At 41.0% G+C, this 18504-nt stretch overlaps 1 protein-coding gene across 2 annotated transcripts in view; it reads left to right on the forward strand.

Moving 5' to 3' along the window:
* The window catches only part of NAV2 (neuron navigator 2), a 213386-nt gene that overhangs the window by 139722 nt on the left and 55160 nt on the right, over positions 1 to 18504 (forward strand). The gene's annotated exons all lie outside the window — the stretch shown is intronic.

The raw sequence follows: 18504 nt of genomic DNA on the forward strand, positions 1-18504 counted from the left end.
AGTGTGTGCATTAATCTAATTAGTAATCTGGTTTTTTAACTGGGGGGGGGGGGGGACAGGATACACCTACTGACTTTTGTCCTTTCATCCTGTCTTCCCTTGTGCGGTTCAGTTCACTGAAGTCTCCAAACAAATATTATCCAATGACCACTCCTTAATTCTAGAGGAATTCACTGAAACAGAGCTGTGTTTATCAGTCCTAGTTTAGGTCTCTGATAGCAAAGTGAGCCACCATTTCACAGCTCAGCCTTAACCAGATGGCCACACTCTGCCAATGTTGAAATAGGACAGAGAAACGAGAGGCTGGTTTAGAATGATTTCATTATTGTACATGGATAAAACAGAAAATAAGGGCTTGGGTTTTGTTCTTGTTTTTTTCCTTACAGAGTCGTGATGCAAAGATTAAGGTCACAATGTACAAAGTTTAGTTGAGGTCGCTTCTGTGCCTGACTGGAGCAAGGATCTCTGTTTTGGCTTCCTGTGTTAGGGTTGTTTCTGTAAGAATATTTCTTGCTGTCTCTCCTGCCAAATTATTTGCTGGAAATAATATCAACATAAGATACTGAAAGGTGTTGATTGGACTCTTGACTGTTGGGGAGCTATCAGAACAGGAAATGGGACGGAAAGAATTCAGGTTGAAGTCCTTGAACTCCCACATCTCCCCCAGCTTATTTAACTATGAAAATTAACAGGGGTCCAAGGGAGTTGTCTTAGTGTTGTGAAGCCACATTTTTTCATAAACCAACAGGATATTTAATAAAAAAATTCCAAATTTCTCTAAAGCAGAGATGTTTGCTCTAGCAGGAGCAGAGCTGGCAGTTGGAGAGTTTTAGCTAAATCTTGATGAACCAGAGATAGTGTGACAGTGCCTTAAAGCCTCTTCTTAACAAAATAAATTTCTGACAGGATTCCAGTCACTTCTGGACATTTCTGGTCACTTCTCAGCTATGTGCCACCACTGTGGTGTAAAGGTGTCTCTGATCAAGGCAGACTGAGAGAGCTGTGGTTGTTCAGCCTGGAGAAGAGAAGGCTCCATGGAGAGCTGAGAGTCCCTTCAGTGCCTAAAGGGGCTACAGGAGAGGGGCTTTGAACAAGGGGGAATGGCTTCACTCTGACAGGGTGGGTTTAGAAGGGATATTTGATAGAAATTCTTTACTGTCAGGGTGGTGAGGCCTTGGCACAGGCTGTGAATGTTCATCCTTGGAAGTGTTCAAGGCCAGGCTGGATGGGGCCCATAGCAACCTGGTCTAGTGGAAGGTGGCCCTGCCCATGGCAGTGGGGTTGAATGAGATGATCTCTTTAAGGGCCCTTTGAACCCAAAGAGTTGTATGATTCTGTGCTGGTTCCCTGAGTTACAGCCATTTATCAGTGTAGAGCAGTGAACCCCCACCTCCAGCAGGCCCAACATTCAGCTCCAGACTTTCCATCTAAATTGGTTTTCACTTTCCTTTTCTTTTTTCCAGTTGCTCTTCACATTCTCAGCTTCCCTTTTCATGTCTTACCCTCTCTTGTTTGCCAGGGCCCTCCAGAACCAAATAAATGTTCCGTATTGCAGGACAAGGTTTCTCAGGGAAGACCAGTACAACTCAATAGAAAAATCTCAGGGATGATCAGTACAACTCAATACAAAAATCATGTCTTATTTTCTAATGGTTCTCAGGAATTGTTCTGTTTTTAACCAAGACCAAAGCCAATCCTTAGGATGGCATGCAGCTTGGAAAATTTCAGGCCAAACATGTCAGTTTTGGCAAAGTGATAAATAATTGAACTCATTCCCCCTGCTAATTAGTTCATTTCTGTAACACAGCCATCTCTGAAGCAGTGGGTGTAGCCTCTGAGAGAACAAACAGGGCTGGGGAAGGGATTACTGGGCCAGGAACAGTTTTTGCTCTCACAGAAATACTGGGAAAGGTTAAGGAGTCCTGCAGAGACCCTGGGAATTCAGTGGGGTAGGGAAGCAGTGCTGGCAGCAGTGACCCAGAGCTCTCAGCAGGCATGGCTGATGAAATGATCTAGCAAGCAAGCCTTGCTCACCTGCTGAAAAATAGTAAAATTGTGTTTTCCTGTTATATTTCATGGCTGGGATGATTAAAAGGTTAAATTCTTCTGAAGTGGGATAGGAGGAGTAGGCATGATACTGGGAAAGGTTTATGACTTTGCACAGTTGAGCTTTTGTTTTCTCACATTTTATTCCTTAAAAAAAAAAAAAAAAAGAGAAAGAAGCCTAGGTGGGTGCTGCTTTAAACTTGTTATCAGTTGGGAATGAGATAATGTGGGTGAAGGGGTGGTTTGGGCAGGAGTTCAGTTCTGATGCTCGAGGGTAATTCAGCACTGAAGGCTTCCAGCCCTAGAGAAAGGCTCAGGAAGGAGGCTCCCTGTTTGCTGTGCTGGTCATCAGCAGGAGACAGGAGAATGTGGAAACCAAGAGAGGAAAGATGGTGCCAAAGAAAGAAAGAAAAGGTGGTGCCGTTGTGACTGAGGAAGTCAGACCCCAGCAGGATGCCTGCTCTAGTTGCATCTCAATAAATAATAAGCGCTTGTTATGCTAATAGTCACTATTTCCAATGGCGTGATTTGCATACAGATCGTATGCATGTTAATTACGCTGTGCACACAGCCAGTAATGCACGTCTTAGGTCTTGTCTTCAGCATTTTCATGTGTAAAATGATGCAGCATGGAAATGAATATTGCAACGTTTTCACGTGCAAATAAACAGCTGATAGAATAAAGAGCCAGACAGGCCTGAGATAAGCAGGAATACCGAGGGCAATTGTGGAAGAAGGCCAGGATTAGTGTCACTTCTGGCTCTGACAACATCTGTCCTTGCACCTGATTGTAAAGAAAATAAAATGAAACAAAAGGTTGCCTGATAATGCCATGAGGCATGATAATAATTAACCCCTTGTTGGTTAATTACTAGGTGCATGCTTGTGAACATTGCTGCACCTTTTACTAGAGCACAGAATTTAGTAGTTTTATTCTGAGTTGGGGAAGGGGGGGGTCAAACAGGTGCAACCTGGCTCTTTGGAGAGGTGGGATAATGTGGGCAGAGTTACTCCCTGGAAAAAATGCTTATCAGGTTATATGGCATTCAGACTAAATATTTAACATAGTTCATAAGGTATATGAAAGAAATATTTACCTGTTAGGAAACTGTAGCAATATAATATAAAAGTTCATTACCCGGTTAATTTGGTAATTTTCCAAGTATCAGAAGACGATGTCAGGCATCAGATAATCTGGGCCCTACAAGGCACAGGCATTTGGAATGAGTTCTGTTTCAAAAGAACACAGCTCTGTTTTCTGTTACATGCAGCAGCTCTCCATGTCAATATTCAGTTGTTACTGCCATCAGTTTTCCCCTGTCCTACTGCAATCTAAACGTGTGTATCTTCTGGTCAGCAAGAGCAGGAGGTTTCATTGGTACCTCGGTGTTTGCAAGGGGAGTGTTTTCTCTCTATGTGAGTCATCTTTGAGCAACAGAACTGGTGGAGTAGTTCAAAAGTTGCCCTTTTGCTAAAAGCAAGTCTGCCAGCTGAATTTTTCTCCAGTCAAGCCCCTGAGAAGCTGGGTAGCTCTCTGAAATGCAGCTGATCTGAAGGACCATCCTCAGGTGATTTTCAGCTACGATTTTGATAGGGCTTAGCTGAGGCCAGAAGTTCACCTGGGCAAGTTGTGTGCACCACAGATGTTTATGGGATAAGGAGTTTCATGGAGAACGCACAGCTGTGTTTTTAAATATGTAAATAAAATATTTAAATATTTTAATAATCAGCTGCAATTCTTAAATATCCGTTTAAATTTAGTGCCTTATTGTTTATGCTTGGGCTTTTTTGCTGCTTAATTAAGAATCTCTATTTTGTTTCTAGAGCAATGAGTCCATAAGAGTTGTCAGCATTTTAAACAATACCTGAGAGCTAGGAGAAACTTTTGTTTAAAAGTATGCACTGGTTAGAGCTGATGTCTTGTAGGTAAGTGGTTTGAGTCAGTTAATTTTGTGTTGGGAATATTATAAATCTAAAAAACCCTTAGTTTACATAACCAGGCATAGATAACAGTGGCAGGGAGGGGAAATGTCCAAAATTCTGTATTTCATTCAGAGTCTTACTGTGAATTTGGAAATGGCAAGTTAGTCTATTTGATGGACAGAAACAATAAAAATAAAAAAACCCAATTCACATGAAAAAGCACACCCAAAAAGAGTGGAAATACTTTGCAAGGTAACCTGAGAAGGAGTGATGCCTTTTGGCTCAGATACAGTCTATGCAACATCCTAGTGTACGATGGGTGGAGTAGATTCTTTTGTTTTTTAAGAAAAAAACCACAAATGGACTCTCAAAACTAAAGAAAAATAATTTTTTGTTGAAGTTGAGAGTTTGTGTCTCTGTTCTTTGCAGATTATGCAGTCGAAGTGTTTATATGGTTTGAATGTTTGTAGACTCAGTGAGACAGAGGATTTGCAAACACTACAAAATGATGCTAACTTGATGTAGTAGTGGCATTTTCATTAGAATGAATGAGTTTTCTTTTCTGGTGGGATGTGCAAGCTTAAAAACATCCACAGCAACAATAAACCACTGTAAATTCAGAGACAGCTCTAATTAGGGGAAGGCTGAAGCAATTAAGATGGGTAAACTCTATTGATCATAAGTGAACAAGATACATACAGATGGCAGCAGTGGTTTTACAGTGGGTGCCCTGCCATGGTAATGACTGCTATTGATTTCACAGTAATGATTTCAGTATTTTACTGGGGAGTGTGGGTAGGAAGGTTAAATCAAGTTTTATAGGGCTTCTCAAAACCATACTACAACCCCTTGGAGAGCTGCTTGTTCAGTCAGAAATATCTAATTCTGTAGCTATCACACTTGGCATATCCTTCTTGGGCCTGAATGCATCCTCTGACACAGAGCCCTGTACCTGCTGGCCAAAACAGAACCTGCAATTCAAATTTTCTCTCTTTCTGAGCTGTTCTCTACCTCACTGCTCCTGGGTGATGATTTGTACAGCTTCTTTCATATCTGTTTTTGTTCTCCACTATATTGCTTGTTGGCACAGACATGATGTTAGAAAGCTCAGAAAACAAACTGTAAATGAAATATGGACATCTGTCATAGATTCACCCCAAAGCATTTTTTTTCAGAGTCCTGAGAAAAAGAATTCATGCCAGCTGCACAGTGTTTATAATTCCATTTGGTAGGGATCAAACTTAAAACCTTAATGGTTGCAGGAGACAGTTTAAGTCCTAGAACATTGTAGCAGTTCCTGTTACTCTATTCAGCAGTCTAGATTGGAAGAATTATATTTTTTTCCTTAGTGAGTGGCATGTGTGTTAAAATCATGCTTGGCACTGTTATGTTCTTAGGAAGGAGCACTGATTTTTATAGTTTGGAGAAGGAGATTAAGAAAACTGCATTTAAAGCAATGGTAATGGTACATCATTCTTGTGTTTCACCACATGAACTGCACTTTAAGATCAGATTTTTGTCCATTTTATATTGACTGTTCTTACTAATGGGCTATTTGTCTTATATAATTTTAGTTGGGTTTATTTGTTATATCTGGAAATATTAGCATAGAAATCATAGATGCAAAAGCAAATACATGTGTATATAGTTAATATGTTGGTAATATTTCTCACTCAAGGAGTTTGAGACTTGGTAATGCGTTTAAATATAGAAACATTTTGGATCATCCACGTATAAGCCCTGGATTCAGCATTCATTTGGAATTCCTCTCAGATAAGAATATGCAAGCTAAATTGCTGTTCAGCATCCCCCATTTTTATTGGATTTTCTCCAGTTCCCTGCCTTTTTTTCTTTTTAGAAAGTGGCCATTTGTGTTTTTCACTCTGATGTGCTTATTCATTTGAAGTGGGCATAGTGAAAAGTTTGCCTCACCACTGTGTCAACACAACTGCTCTGTGCAGGCTACTGGCATTTCTTCAACAATCTTTGAAGTACATGTTAAAATGTTATAAAGCCATTTTTAATCATACATCACACACACACAAATAGTCTTTTCTTCTCCACCAGGCATGGATCTCACCTTGTTGGAGGAAGCTGGGGTATTCCTTAATGGTTGCTCAGTGAAAAGCAGCTCCTTGGAGGGCGATGCTAAATCTATCTACCACTGTGCAATAATTATTAATACACCCTGTATTTGAGTTTTCTGCTCAAATTCACAGTCTCCTGGGGGTCAGAATCCCCTTTCTCCAGTTCCTATGCATTACAATACATGCCCATGCAGCAGCACTCACTGATGGTTCCTTTTTACTTTCTTCTTCTGTGTGATACCATCTGAGTGATTCAAACAAAACCCCCAAGTATACCCCCTTCATGTGTTCACTTATAAAAATAAATAAATCCACACAGCACCACCATAATATAATTATCTGCTCTCAGGAAAGCCTGAGGCAACAGAGGGTTCTTCCCATTGAGATTTAAGGATGTGAGGAGTGTTTCAGAGCACATATCCCTGCAAACTCAGTGCCTCTGAAGAATAAGAGGAATTGAAAATGAAGCTTCATTTTCCAGTCCTACTTTTCCTGTCTTCCAAGCTCCCTTTGGAACCTCACTTAAAACCCACATGCTTGTAGCAGATAGGGTTTGTTTTCTACTATACCTCCTCCTAAGAGTTTATGTTGCTGCCAGTGTTCCTCTGATTTTAGGTAGAAATACCTTCCTAGGATTAACAATTACACATGAGTTCAGTAAGCTGGGGCTTCTTTGTTGTTTTGTTTGATTTTTTTAAAATTTAATTTAATGCAAAGGTCATACATGGAGTTCTAGCCCTGTAGTATCATGTGTAAGAGTTGTAATGGTGCAGCCGGTAGTCCTGCTTTTATTTTCTCATGCAGATACTCAATCAATGAAAGTGCTCTAAAAAGGTGTATTTTTGTTCCATGTGCTCTACTTCAAAGGATAGAAGTGTGTTCAAAAGCATGTTTGCGTCTGTTCAGAATATGTTTTATGTTACAAATGTTGGGGTTTTTTTTAATTTAAATAATCTTAATGTCCTGTAGGAGGGAAGAAATGAAAAACAAATCTTACAAAATTGCTGTTGAGATTATTTTAAGACATTGGTTTGCCCAGTGGTAATGGAGCCTCTTCCAGGCAAGATGTGGCAGATGCCTCGTGCCACACGTTATCTAGCAGGTTCCAAAGACTGTGAAGTGGGATATCTTTAAAGGCTATGCTGCCTCTATTACTTTTATAAGCATTCCAGTTATCAAATGCAAACATTTTATAAGGCTCTAACTGACAAATCTCAGCTACTGAGGAACAAAAGCAAAAAGGATTTGGTGTATTGCAATAAACCCACAATTTTCAGGCATTTTGGCGTTGTCCAAGGGAGTATTTGAAATGCAGCAAGATTTGAGCTGCCTTAACCTAGAATGCAAACCTATAATTGTGGGTTTGGGCCTTTGCAAATAAAATGGAAGGAGGCATTTCTTTGATAAGTTTTTGTTCTGCTGCAAGCAGATTTAGTTCACTTCTGCCCAGGATCACAGTTGTGCCTGAGGTTAATGGGAATAGCACACGGGTGTGGGGGAAGGAACAAGGGCTTGGAGGTGCAGTGATTTTATGACATTGAGTATTAGGACACTTTGCAGCCTTTTCTAAGCAGCTGTTCTTTGGGTAAATCAATACTGTGGGGTCTCTTTACTTCTCCCCAACTTTAACTACCATAAAAGAACTTCATGTAAAGCTGTTCACAGCTTATCTCACCCCATTGCCATGTGAAACTTCTAACACAAACGCTTTTGTGCACTGCAGCCATAACACACTAATCTTCTGAACTTCCTGACCCATAAAACTGTGATTATTGCTACATGTAAAATTCATCTGGAAGTATCCCTCTGTATTTAGCCTTATGGGTATTACATTGCAAAATCCCTGCTTTGCAGTGGAATGACTGCCAGGGAAGGGAAGGACAATGGGGCTGTAGATGGATGTTAGTACAGTGCTGTTCCTTAATATTGTGATTTTGCCTTTATTTGGAGCTGGTGATTCAACAGATGCAGTGTCCTGATTTTTTTTACCCCCTAGATTACAATTTCAGATTTGATTTTTTTTTTTTTTGAGTGTTTCTGGCTATTCTTACTTGCCATTAGCAGTGGGTCAGTCCCTAATTTCCTATACAACTGCATGGGCAGATAATTGAGAAACATCACTTGTAAAAGGAGGACAGGAAGGGTGTTAGGGATGAATAGAAAGCTTTACTGTTGCAGTTGTGATTCTTTTAAGTACCTGTCATATCTGAGCATTATGTCTGCTCACTATTCAGCAATTAAAATAAAGAATGAGAAGCAGTTTGCAGGATTCTTTGATAAAGGGTAGCAGTTAAAATGAGGCAAAAAAGGAGAAATAACATTCCATGAGGATCTTCTCCCTCTTTCTTTATGGGCAATACATAGCTTTCTTTTAAAAAAGCCATGTGATTCTTGTCTAATCTTCAGCAAAGATAGTGACATCAGTAGCTTTGCATTTGTACATCACAAAGGCGGTGGGTTGGCTGCACTCTAAGGTGCAGATGAACCAAAAAGCACAAGAGTCATGTTTCTACCTTTTTTTACTCATCAGACTAACATAATATAGATAATCATCCAGCTGAAAAAAATCTAAAAATTTTTAAAATTAATTGAACAGGCCTTTTTAATTTTTGAACCACAAAGGTTTGTGTTAAATGATGCTTTTCCCAAGCCACTTTTATTATTAGCATTGTTCAAAATTGCAAGTTGTCACATCCACCAGCCTCTAAATTACCCGTCCTCTGTGTTGCCATAGTTACACAGTAGCCACTAAAATACAGGCTCCAGTGTAAAAAGGCAAGCTCAGACTGAGACTCATTTATTTGAAGGTTTTGGCAGCAGAGTATCTCCACAAAGTCTTTGTTTTATAACCTTTGAATTCTTGCATTTTAACTCTTTCAACCAACGTTGCAGTGTTGTGCTGAAAGGTATGTTTTATTTAAGACAAGGGCACTCAACCTGAGTTAATAAATATATAATGGTGTAGTTGACTTCTCACTTCCTACTTTTCTTTTTGGTTTTGGCCTGAATGATCCATAATTTTCTTGAGGTGAGGCTAAGGCAACAGCATCGTGCCCTGTCCATTTTCTCCATCCTAAAGGCTTCCCACCTCCTTTCCAGAACAGGATCCCTTGCTGGTGATCTCGCTGGCAACAGAAATCCTGGCACTACTCAGCTGCTGTGATTTCCCATACTAGGAAAAAAAAACCATCCCACATGTTCATCAGAATGCAGAGGTCTTGGTAGAATCCTGTCAGAAAATATTTATATTAGACTAAAATAAGAATTTTGAATGTTAACCACCAGATTTTTTAATCAACCTCATATTTCTAAATAGCCATCTCTATTCTGTTTGAAATAAGGGGAAGTAATAAGCCCCCCTTGCTCTACAGTGCTAAATAAAGAAGAGTCAGATTAATATTGCATATCTTGTCTCAGTTTCTTAAGTTCTTAACTGGAGATACCAGTGGATAAATTGCTATTTTCTTTACTATTCCTATTGAAAATGTTTTTCTATACCACCACTCTCCTGGCATTAAAAAAAAAAAAATTACAAAAAAATTACCAGTATTCCAAATCTTTTGTATTAAAACATTTTAGGTATGTCTCCTGCTACATTCACATAAAACAATACTTGCTTCAGCAGTCACATTGTTGAACCCCTCTGTAGAAGCAGAGTGGGGAAAAATGCTTTTAGAGGTTGCAGTCTTTCAGCTGGGATCAAACAGTGCCATTTGGTACCTCCAAGGGCAGGGCTGCTGGCATGAGCTTTTCCTTGGTGGGATGCAGTTCCTGACCTGGAGGCACCAGCCTGCCTGGTCACTGCCATCAGCTCCCAGCTTTCACACATGACCTAGTCCCAGCACCAAGTCTTGACCTCTCGCTTTTTCAGCACTTCAGAGGTTAATTTTGTTGAGGGATCAGATTTCTTTCCAGGGGAAGTTTCTGATGATCACCTTCTAGCTGGGTTTTACTTTGCAGTGTCTCTCAGAGCTGCTGACTCCGTGTGGAGGTCTCTATTGGAAAACAACCTTGCTCCAGCTTTTTTTTTTTTTTTCCAAGTCTCTTCCTAGATAGTCAAGTTACAGGCTGGTTTATTTAAGGGGGGGCATTGGATGGTAGCCTAATGAAGGTATCAACCTGCAAAATAAATCTGAGCCCCTTTCCTGGAATTCTTCATGGGCAGCAAGGTGGAGAAGTGCTTTGGCTGGGGAATATTGCAAGGTAAGAGATTTTCTGCACTTTTGAAAACACGGGAGCGTGTTGTGTTACACCGTTGAGTAAGGGAGGTTTAGCTGTGCAAATACTGGTGGCAGTGGAAACACATTAGATGATGGATAAATCTGAGCAGCTTTCTCCCTGCACTGTTTCTTTTCAATCTCTGTATGCTGCATGAATTCAATACACTTTTAATAGATTGCAAATATTTGAATAACATGGTAGAAAATTTCCTATGTGAGGACTGACAGCTATTGCTGTGTTTGCTTTTTCTGCCTTAATTTTGTGATTCTCTGAGGTTTATTGATATTCAAAGGTTGCAATCTAGCTGGCTATCTTTCCACTAGTGTTTCAGGCTTTTAGCCTCAGAAAACTGTGGGGCTTTGTTATATTTTAGCACTCTAAGTCTGGTTTCTGTGCAAAGGAGGAGCCTCTGTGGGAATGAGCTCACCCTGCAAGGAAACAAAGGCGTGTGTGATGTTTCAGGCCAGATCCCAACCCAGAGTGCACTTGCTTTTTAGTACATAATATCCAGTTCTTATTCTCACTCCTGTGCAAATTTCTGGTGGCTTCCTGATTTGTTTTGAGTAAGGTTGTAAGATCTCTTTCCTTTTTGTAGTTCCTTCCAAATAAGCCTAATTTTAAAGGCTCACATGAACCAGGAGTTACTATCTAGAATGTTGCAGTTCTGCTAGGACAGAAAACTGCTTTCAGGGTTGGTAGTAGCTGACATCTTCCCAGCAGCAAAGAATAAAACATTTGACTTGATTATGTGTCTGTTTGTTCTGTAAATCACTGGTGGGATAACAACTCTTGTTTGTCAGTGGTTTGGTTTCCTGAGTGATAGTGCTGTGCCCTGTGATCAAATTAACGCATTTTTATTGCCAAGTTCAGTGTTTATTTTAAGGCGTATTTCAGCAGGCTGTCATGCCTTCAGAAAGACAATTTCTGCTGTTTTTCTCCTTTTTTCCTGATGGGACAACCATGTGCATTATCTGTTGTCTCCATGTGCTCAGCTACAGCTGATGCTGCTGTGAGACAGGAGCAGTTCTCAGGTGTGAAATCACTTGTGCTGTGCACAGGTTTTGGCCTTGATCAATTTATGTAGAAGCTTTGCAGTGTCTTCTGAGTGGGGAAAAGCAGAATTGCTTTGAGTTTTTGTGCATATATATGTCTTGTCTTCAGTTTGTGCCTGTGTGATTCTTGCTTGGGGTTACAGTCTGCAGGCCTGAAAGATTTGTGGAGTTACACAAGTCTAGTGTTAGGATGGATTAGAAGAAGATGGGAAGAAAAGTAGCCATGCTTTTGTTACATCATTCCTGTAAGAATTTAGCTAATCTGTTCTTTTTCTTCTCGGTGTTTAACCCTGTTTTTATTATGTTTTGGAGCCTCTGCCAGGTGCCAGTAACTGCTGGTGAGGTGCTGAGCTCTCACCAGCTCAGCCCAGTGTTGGAGGAGCTTGAGGTGGGTGTCAGAAACTGTCTCTGTGTTCAGTGGCTGCTTCCCCCTTCTTTAAGTCTTAAATTGTGTCTTTGTACGAGGAGGTGATGTGATCCAGAGTATCTGCTTTTGGGGGAGAAGTAAGTGAGTAGTAAGAAAAAAGTACTGGTAAGTAAGGCAGGGTAAAAACCCTCCAAAATCAGGTAGTTGGTTTTCACAGCCCTCTATCCCCTGGGCAGGCCACCCTCTCTGCGTGCCTGCAGTGAGAAGGAGGTGTTTGGGCTGGGACCTTGCTGACAGGGAGCTGCAGGCAGATTGCAGTGGTGACCTACACCCAGAGCTTTGCCAGGGGCCTCCTCCCCATTCCCTCATCTCCTCACGCTGGGGGACTGCAGGGAGCTGGGCCAGTCCATCCCTGAATCCACAGCGCTCTGGGCTCGGCCTCACCTCTGGATTTGTCCAGCCCATTGCTGTCATGGGGACACTTTACAGGGATTTCTTTTCTGTATGTAAACAAGGATTTCTGACTTTGATTAGAAGACTCTTCTCAGCACTTCTTACTGTCGTGGAAACAAAGGCAGAACAAACAAAGCACTTTTTTTAGGGTGATGACTGAGATTTAACACTGACCTTATTGTGATATATGAAGACCCTGATTTTGTTTGCAGCTTTCTCTGGAGTCATCCTAGTGACAGAGACATGAGCAGGGACAAGCATCACTCCCATGGCTTCCAAAGCAGGGAGGTGAGAGTGCAGCTGGCCAAGGGGTGCTCTGTGCACCCAGTGTAGAGCTGCTCTGTAAACAGCTGTACAAACACAGCAAGTCTTCAGACACAGTAGTAGCTGGGAAAATACGGTTTATAGGTTGTGAATGCAAGAAAAAGGGGCTGGCAGCTGGTTGTAGTTTTGTACGGTAAATTTTGCAGACTTAGCTGGGAGTTCCTCCAGCACCTGGGTCACATGCAGTGCCTTGCTTTTCTCCCCTTCCCCGAGGCTGTGGAGGTACCAGAGGAACCCTGGTTGTGAACAATGGCCAAAAAAACAAGTTCCACCAGTCGGGCATTTTGCAACTGAATAGGGTTGTGCTGGCTGGTGACCCCAGACAGCCATGGAGCAAAGGTCTAGGTGGAGAAGGGACCTTTGGAATTTCAGCTTCAGAGCAGGGTGTGATGAGTTTCGGTGGAAAGTCAAATCAGTTCATGAAAATTTAGGGTTTTCTAACTCCTTGAGATCAGGTGGATTTTTAGGAGGTCCTTTGTGTGTGTGTGTGTGTGCTCAGCTGTGTTCAAGTTTGTCAATGGCTTGGTCAAATTCCTGGTTAGATTTTAAGGGACAAAATAAAATCCAGTGTTATTTTTATAAGGTTATTAGCACTGATCTAAGAAGATTAAATGAAAAGAGCATTTGCAGTTTTTTAGCTTCTCCAAATCTTTTCTTACCCGGATTTTTCAACACTGAATAATTTTGTTCTGTGAGTTATTCCCTTTACAAATAGGTATTTTAAATGTAAATCCTGAAACCTTATCTTGGATGAATTCTAAACAGAGCCTGACAGAGAGCTGCAGTTCAGCTTGCTGGCAGTAACCCCAATAGTCACTAAACATGAAAATGTCTGAGTAGCTCACAGCACACTTCCAGCACTTCAACTCTGCACCAAAAAAATGTCTTTTAAAGGATTAGATTCTGCTCCAGAAAGAACAACTGGAACTGCTCTGTATTCTTTTTTCCTGGTTTGCTTTTCTTGGTCTGACTTTCCTAAGTGTTTCAAGGTAACAGTCCTGTCCCTGGGCTCCTCTTTTGGTAAGAAACAAAGTGGTTTATGTTAAAATACCTATAGTGAGATGTAAGAAGAGAGTAACTGGAGACATGGGGGAAGTGGGTGATTAATAGCAGTGTAAAACACATTAATTAAATTCGCTTCTCTTGAGGTAGATTTCCATCCATTCTTTTGCAAGTGGTTATGTTTCAGTTTCAGAACAGTTTGAAAGGAAAACTGTGCAAGGGTCTGTGTGTGCTTTCTGGGTTTCTGGCCCAGTTCTCACTACTGTAGGAAATCCCAGGAGAAAACAGTGGAAGCTGTGGTATTTACTGTCTCATGTTATAGCACATTTAATTTTTCCTTTTAAATCTTTGAAGATGCTATGAGGTTTCAATCATTTTGTACCTTGATCTTTTTTGTTGCTGTTGTTGTTGTTCACCTATCAAATCATAAATAGTTAAATTTTTAAATAGAAGAGGATAATTGCCATGTTTCCACTTGAAATATTGTAGAGCCCCAAGGCCCTTTCTTGGACAAATGTATTTTTCAGCAGCTCATTGTAATTTTGGTTTTGAGTGAAGATCCAACAAAATTAAACTCCACACCCATCCGTAGAGAAAGGTGCATTTTCAGCCTTCAACAATAGCTTTATTTAGAAGGATTTTAATGATTCCTTTGCAAAGGGGGAGGATTTCTGCCCTGAGAGGGGCTGTCCTGAGGATCACAGAATAACTTTTCGTGCTGTCCAAGTTGACAAAGGAGAGCCAATTGTGTGGATGATGATTATGCAAGATGGAAAAGTGCTGATAGACTGTGGAAAAATACAAGTCTGAGCCTAACAGCTTTGCAAAGCTGTTTGAAAAAGCAGCTTGGAGCTGTTATCTGGGGCTGCCCAGGGGCAATGTGTAGTAGCAGGGGGAGCAGAGAGAGGTGGGGAGGCTCAGGAAGCTGCTTGGGGTGCTGGGTTTCATGGAGAGCAGGAGGCAGTATCCTGGCAGTTTCCAAGTGGCAGCAGGGGTTTCAAATTATACAACCACCTACTTGAGTTTCAAGTAGGTGGTTGTATAATTTTCATGTATAATACACTTTTAAGATTTTAATTTTTTTTTTAATTTGCAATTTTCAGTAATCAAAGTAAAGTTTCAGGTGATTGATCAAATAAAGAAAGCAAAACCCAAACATTTCAGCTTCAGGTTAGGGTTGAGTAGACTTTTGCTGACATCAGAAATTTTTAATTGCACCAGCTAAATTACAAAGATGCTATCTGGGCTCTGGGAGCCAAGAACACCATAATTAGGGCTGTTAGATGCCCCATTCTGCTTCCTCACTTTTGACTTTAACCATCAAGGCACCGGATCCAGGTAAAAATGAACTGATTTACGTGGAGGGCTTGGGGTGGTTTCAGGAGCAGCTGAAACAAAAGCCTCAGTTTGTGACTGGTCCTGTCCCATGGAGGAGCCTTAACCAGAATGTGTGGGTTCATTGCATTACTTTGTAGCTGTATATGTTGGGTGCTCATAAAGTGGCTTTCATTGGCATTTATTTTACAGATTTCAGTGAATTCTAGCAGCCCTTTCTAGTGCTGTTTCAAAGAGCAGCATCAGTCATTGTTTATGTAGGTTTACAAAATTATTTTCAGTTTCTTAAGGTGTTTTCATGTTTTCTTACATGCTGTTGTTTTTTCTAGCTAGAGACTGAGCTGAAGTGATATTTATTAAACAAAGCTCTCTGGGTTTAGGCAGATATGTGGGTTTACACATCCTGCCTTGTCAGAACAGCTTGGGCACCAGTGTCACCAGCATGCCAGCACGGGAGCTGTGCTGCTTAGCTTGTGGCACCCAAAATCTACCCAGACACCTGTCTTCAGGCCTCAGGACAGCTAATCTTCTCTAATTTACTAACAGATTAGTGAGCTTGAAAATGCAGAGTTGGAATAGTTCATAGTTTCCACCAGAACATAAAGGACCTAAAGCCCAGGATACACAGGAAGGGAAGCCACAACCATCAATGTATTCAGGTGCATGCTTCTACCTTTGTCCTCAGGCACATGTCCCAGTTCAGAAGGGCACTCAAATATTTTCATAATGCCTTAGATTGCCCAATTGAAGCCAACAGGACTGGCTGATGGCAGAAAAACTACTTATGATTAATGTTAAACACACTCTTTAGGTGCTGATTAACTGTGGCCAATGGTAGTTTAAGAATTGTGAGTGCTCAAAAATGAAATGTTTCAGTTCCTATACATTGAAGATGGGACTAGGAGTCAAACAGAAAAAAAGTATTGAATTTAATATTTTTTTTCTGCCCCCTGCCATATCTCCATAAGAAGGAAACGGAACTATTAAACACAGAAAGCATTGGCATTGATGACATTATTACTGTTATGATTGTTATTTTTTATAGCTTCAGAAGTAGAAAATAAGTTTGTTGCTACACAGAACTCTGGAAAACAAAAGGCTTATTTTTTTATTTAGTGATTTCATTAACTATTTTGGTACCTTACTTGTAGACTTACCTAGGAATTGTAAATGCTTTATGTGGTAGGTTTGGAAAGAGAAATACATATCAGTTATAGGACCTGTTTTCAGAACTGAAATTTAGAAGTAATATGGCTTTTAATATTTTGCCTTGTGATATTTAATTGCCTACTCTAAATAAAAAAGTGCTTCAAAAAAATCTTTCAATCCATTTCCAGATTTTCAATCCCCCCCCCCCGCCCATTTCTTGGCATGGGCAGCACATCTTTCATTCAGTTATGCTGGAAAAGATCTTTCAAAACAGCAAATAAAACTGGTGTGTCAAATTTGCCTGCCCGGCTTTCTCAGATTCAGGAGGTCTCATATTGTGAATTTTATTTTAACATGGATTTCTATTTTGTATTGCACCTTTTATCCAGGTGAAGGCAAATCTGGGAAAAATTTATCACTTTCCTTTGAATTGTAGCATCACCAACAGTGTAGACTGCAGCATTCCTTTCCAATCACAAGAGCTGGAGTGTCTGCAGGTTTATCCAATAGCCTTTGGAAAATCTTCTTGGAATTCCTGTAGCTGGGACACTCCTGAGGGTCAGTCAGGGCTGGCTGCAGTGAATTCCCATGAGCTGGAGAAAAGATGAAGATGTGAAGGGTGATGAAGATGTGGCCCCAGGGCTCCATCCAAGAGGGCCTGTGGCAGGGGCCAGCAGTGTGTTCTGGTGTGCCCCTGTGCCAGCACAGCAGTGTGCCTGAGCACCCCACATTTCCTTTCCTGGCTTGCTGGAGCTGTTGATCTGAGCCTCCCAGCTGGCTCATCCACAGGGATATGGGAGAAGGGACTGTGCTGACACCTTGATGAGGCCCTTCCCTGGGAGCAGAGCAGCCAGCAAGGGTCAGAACTCAGGACATCCCTCTGGTGTCCAGAGTTGCCAAGGACCCTGGCATGCTGCCCAGAACACCTGGGGATTTGATTCTGACCCCTGGAGCAAGTTGCCAGCTTTGTATGAGGACATGAAAGTCACACAAGTTTGAATGGTGTAAGAACAAAATGATCACAGGGTGAAAATGTAGATTTTAGGATTTTTGGTATGGGGGTTATGGGGACAAGATGGAAGAATCTGGGCGTGTCCAGCCTTTCTTCTTCTTCTTCTTCTTGTTCTCCACTTTCTGCAGTGCTGTTGGCACTTTGGGGTTGGTTTAGAGTAGAGGTGCACTGTCTAACATGGGTGATGGGTATTGGGAATTCAGTGTAAATATGTTCTATGTAGTTTGTAGTATAAAAGGACAACAGCGCCTCGGGGGCGGTCACAGTGCCTGTGGCTGCCCTGCTGAGCAGATCTTGGCTGGGCAGAAAGGAAATTTTATAGATAAGAATTAATAAACAACCTCAAGACCAAAGAGTGAAGAGTCCAGACTCGTTCTTCAGTTGTGTGGGCTGGAGCAGAGACACCCTGCACATCTTGGGGCAGCAATTATCAACCAAAACCCGAGAAGCGAGGAGCAGCTGCCACCCTTCCTGTGACATGCAGAGGAGGATGTCCCCATGGCCACACTTCATTTGTGGTTCAGCAAATTGTGCTGCTCTTCAAGCTGTGCTCAGTTCCCTAAAAGGCCTTGTACAGGTGTGGGTGAGCATAGCACTCCCAAGTAAGGAAAAGCAATTAAAATTATTAAAGCAACGTTAAAAGTCACGAAGGAAGGTGTTTTGTAGTGTTAAGTGGGAAAAAATGAAATGCTTTCCATTTCAAAGCTGACAAAGTTTATGTAGAAAGGCTGTAGCAAATCAGTGGTGAAGCTGTGAATAAAGTTCAAGCAAACAGAGGTAGTTTGCCTTTCTTTACACAGTTCTCTTATCACAGGTTAGGACAGTTCAGGTTTAAATGCAAATGTTACCTGCTCAGTACATTCATTTGTGAATATAGCTTTCACTGCCCAGCCAGAAACCTCTCTGCAATCTCTTTGTTACATGTTTGTGAAGCAAACAGAAATGCAACAGGGAGGAGAGTCTGGAGCTCCCAAAATCTGAAGCTGAGGTTATAAGTAGCTAGAGAGCTGCCAGGTGATGAGCTCTTAACCTTTTGCAAATGACCTGTGATATATATATATATATATATATATATATATATATATATATTTACGTTTCCAGATTTCCAGCAATAGTTATCCAGTGGACTGAAATGTCATATGAAATGTCATAATATTTCAGTCCCAGCTTCATTGTTCTTGGAGATGGAGCACTTGTAAGCCACTACATAAATCTCTTCCTTGAGCAGCTTACTTTTACAGGCATTTACAAGTTGGAGCATCTGGCTCCATTTTTAGATCATTTTGATTCTTTCTGTTCTAACACTCAAATTGATTCAGGCAAGGTCTTTTGTTGGTTGGTTGGTTGGTTTTTTTGGTTAGTTGGTTTTGGTTTTGTTTTGTTGGTGTTTTGTTTGTCCTAAACTTCCAGTCAGACATTTCTCATTTACTGGAAAATGTTGAAGCTATCACATGCTGGAAGAAGGTAATCCTGAATAGTTGCTCTTCTTGAAAAGGGCACTGAAGCTCAGGAAGGTTATTTGCCATCTGAAGG

This window comes from Molothrus aeneus, chromosome 6 (genome assembly GCF_037042795.1).
Source record: "Molothrus aeneus isolate 106 chromosome 6, BPBGC_Maene_1.0, whole genome shotgun sequence".
Lineage (NCBI taxonomy): Eukaryota > Metazoa > Chordata > Aves > Passeriformes > Icteridae > Molothrus > Molothrus aeneus.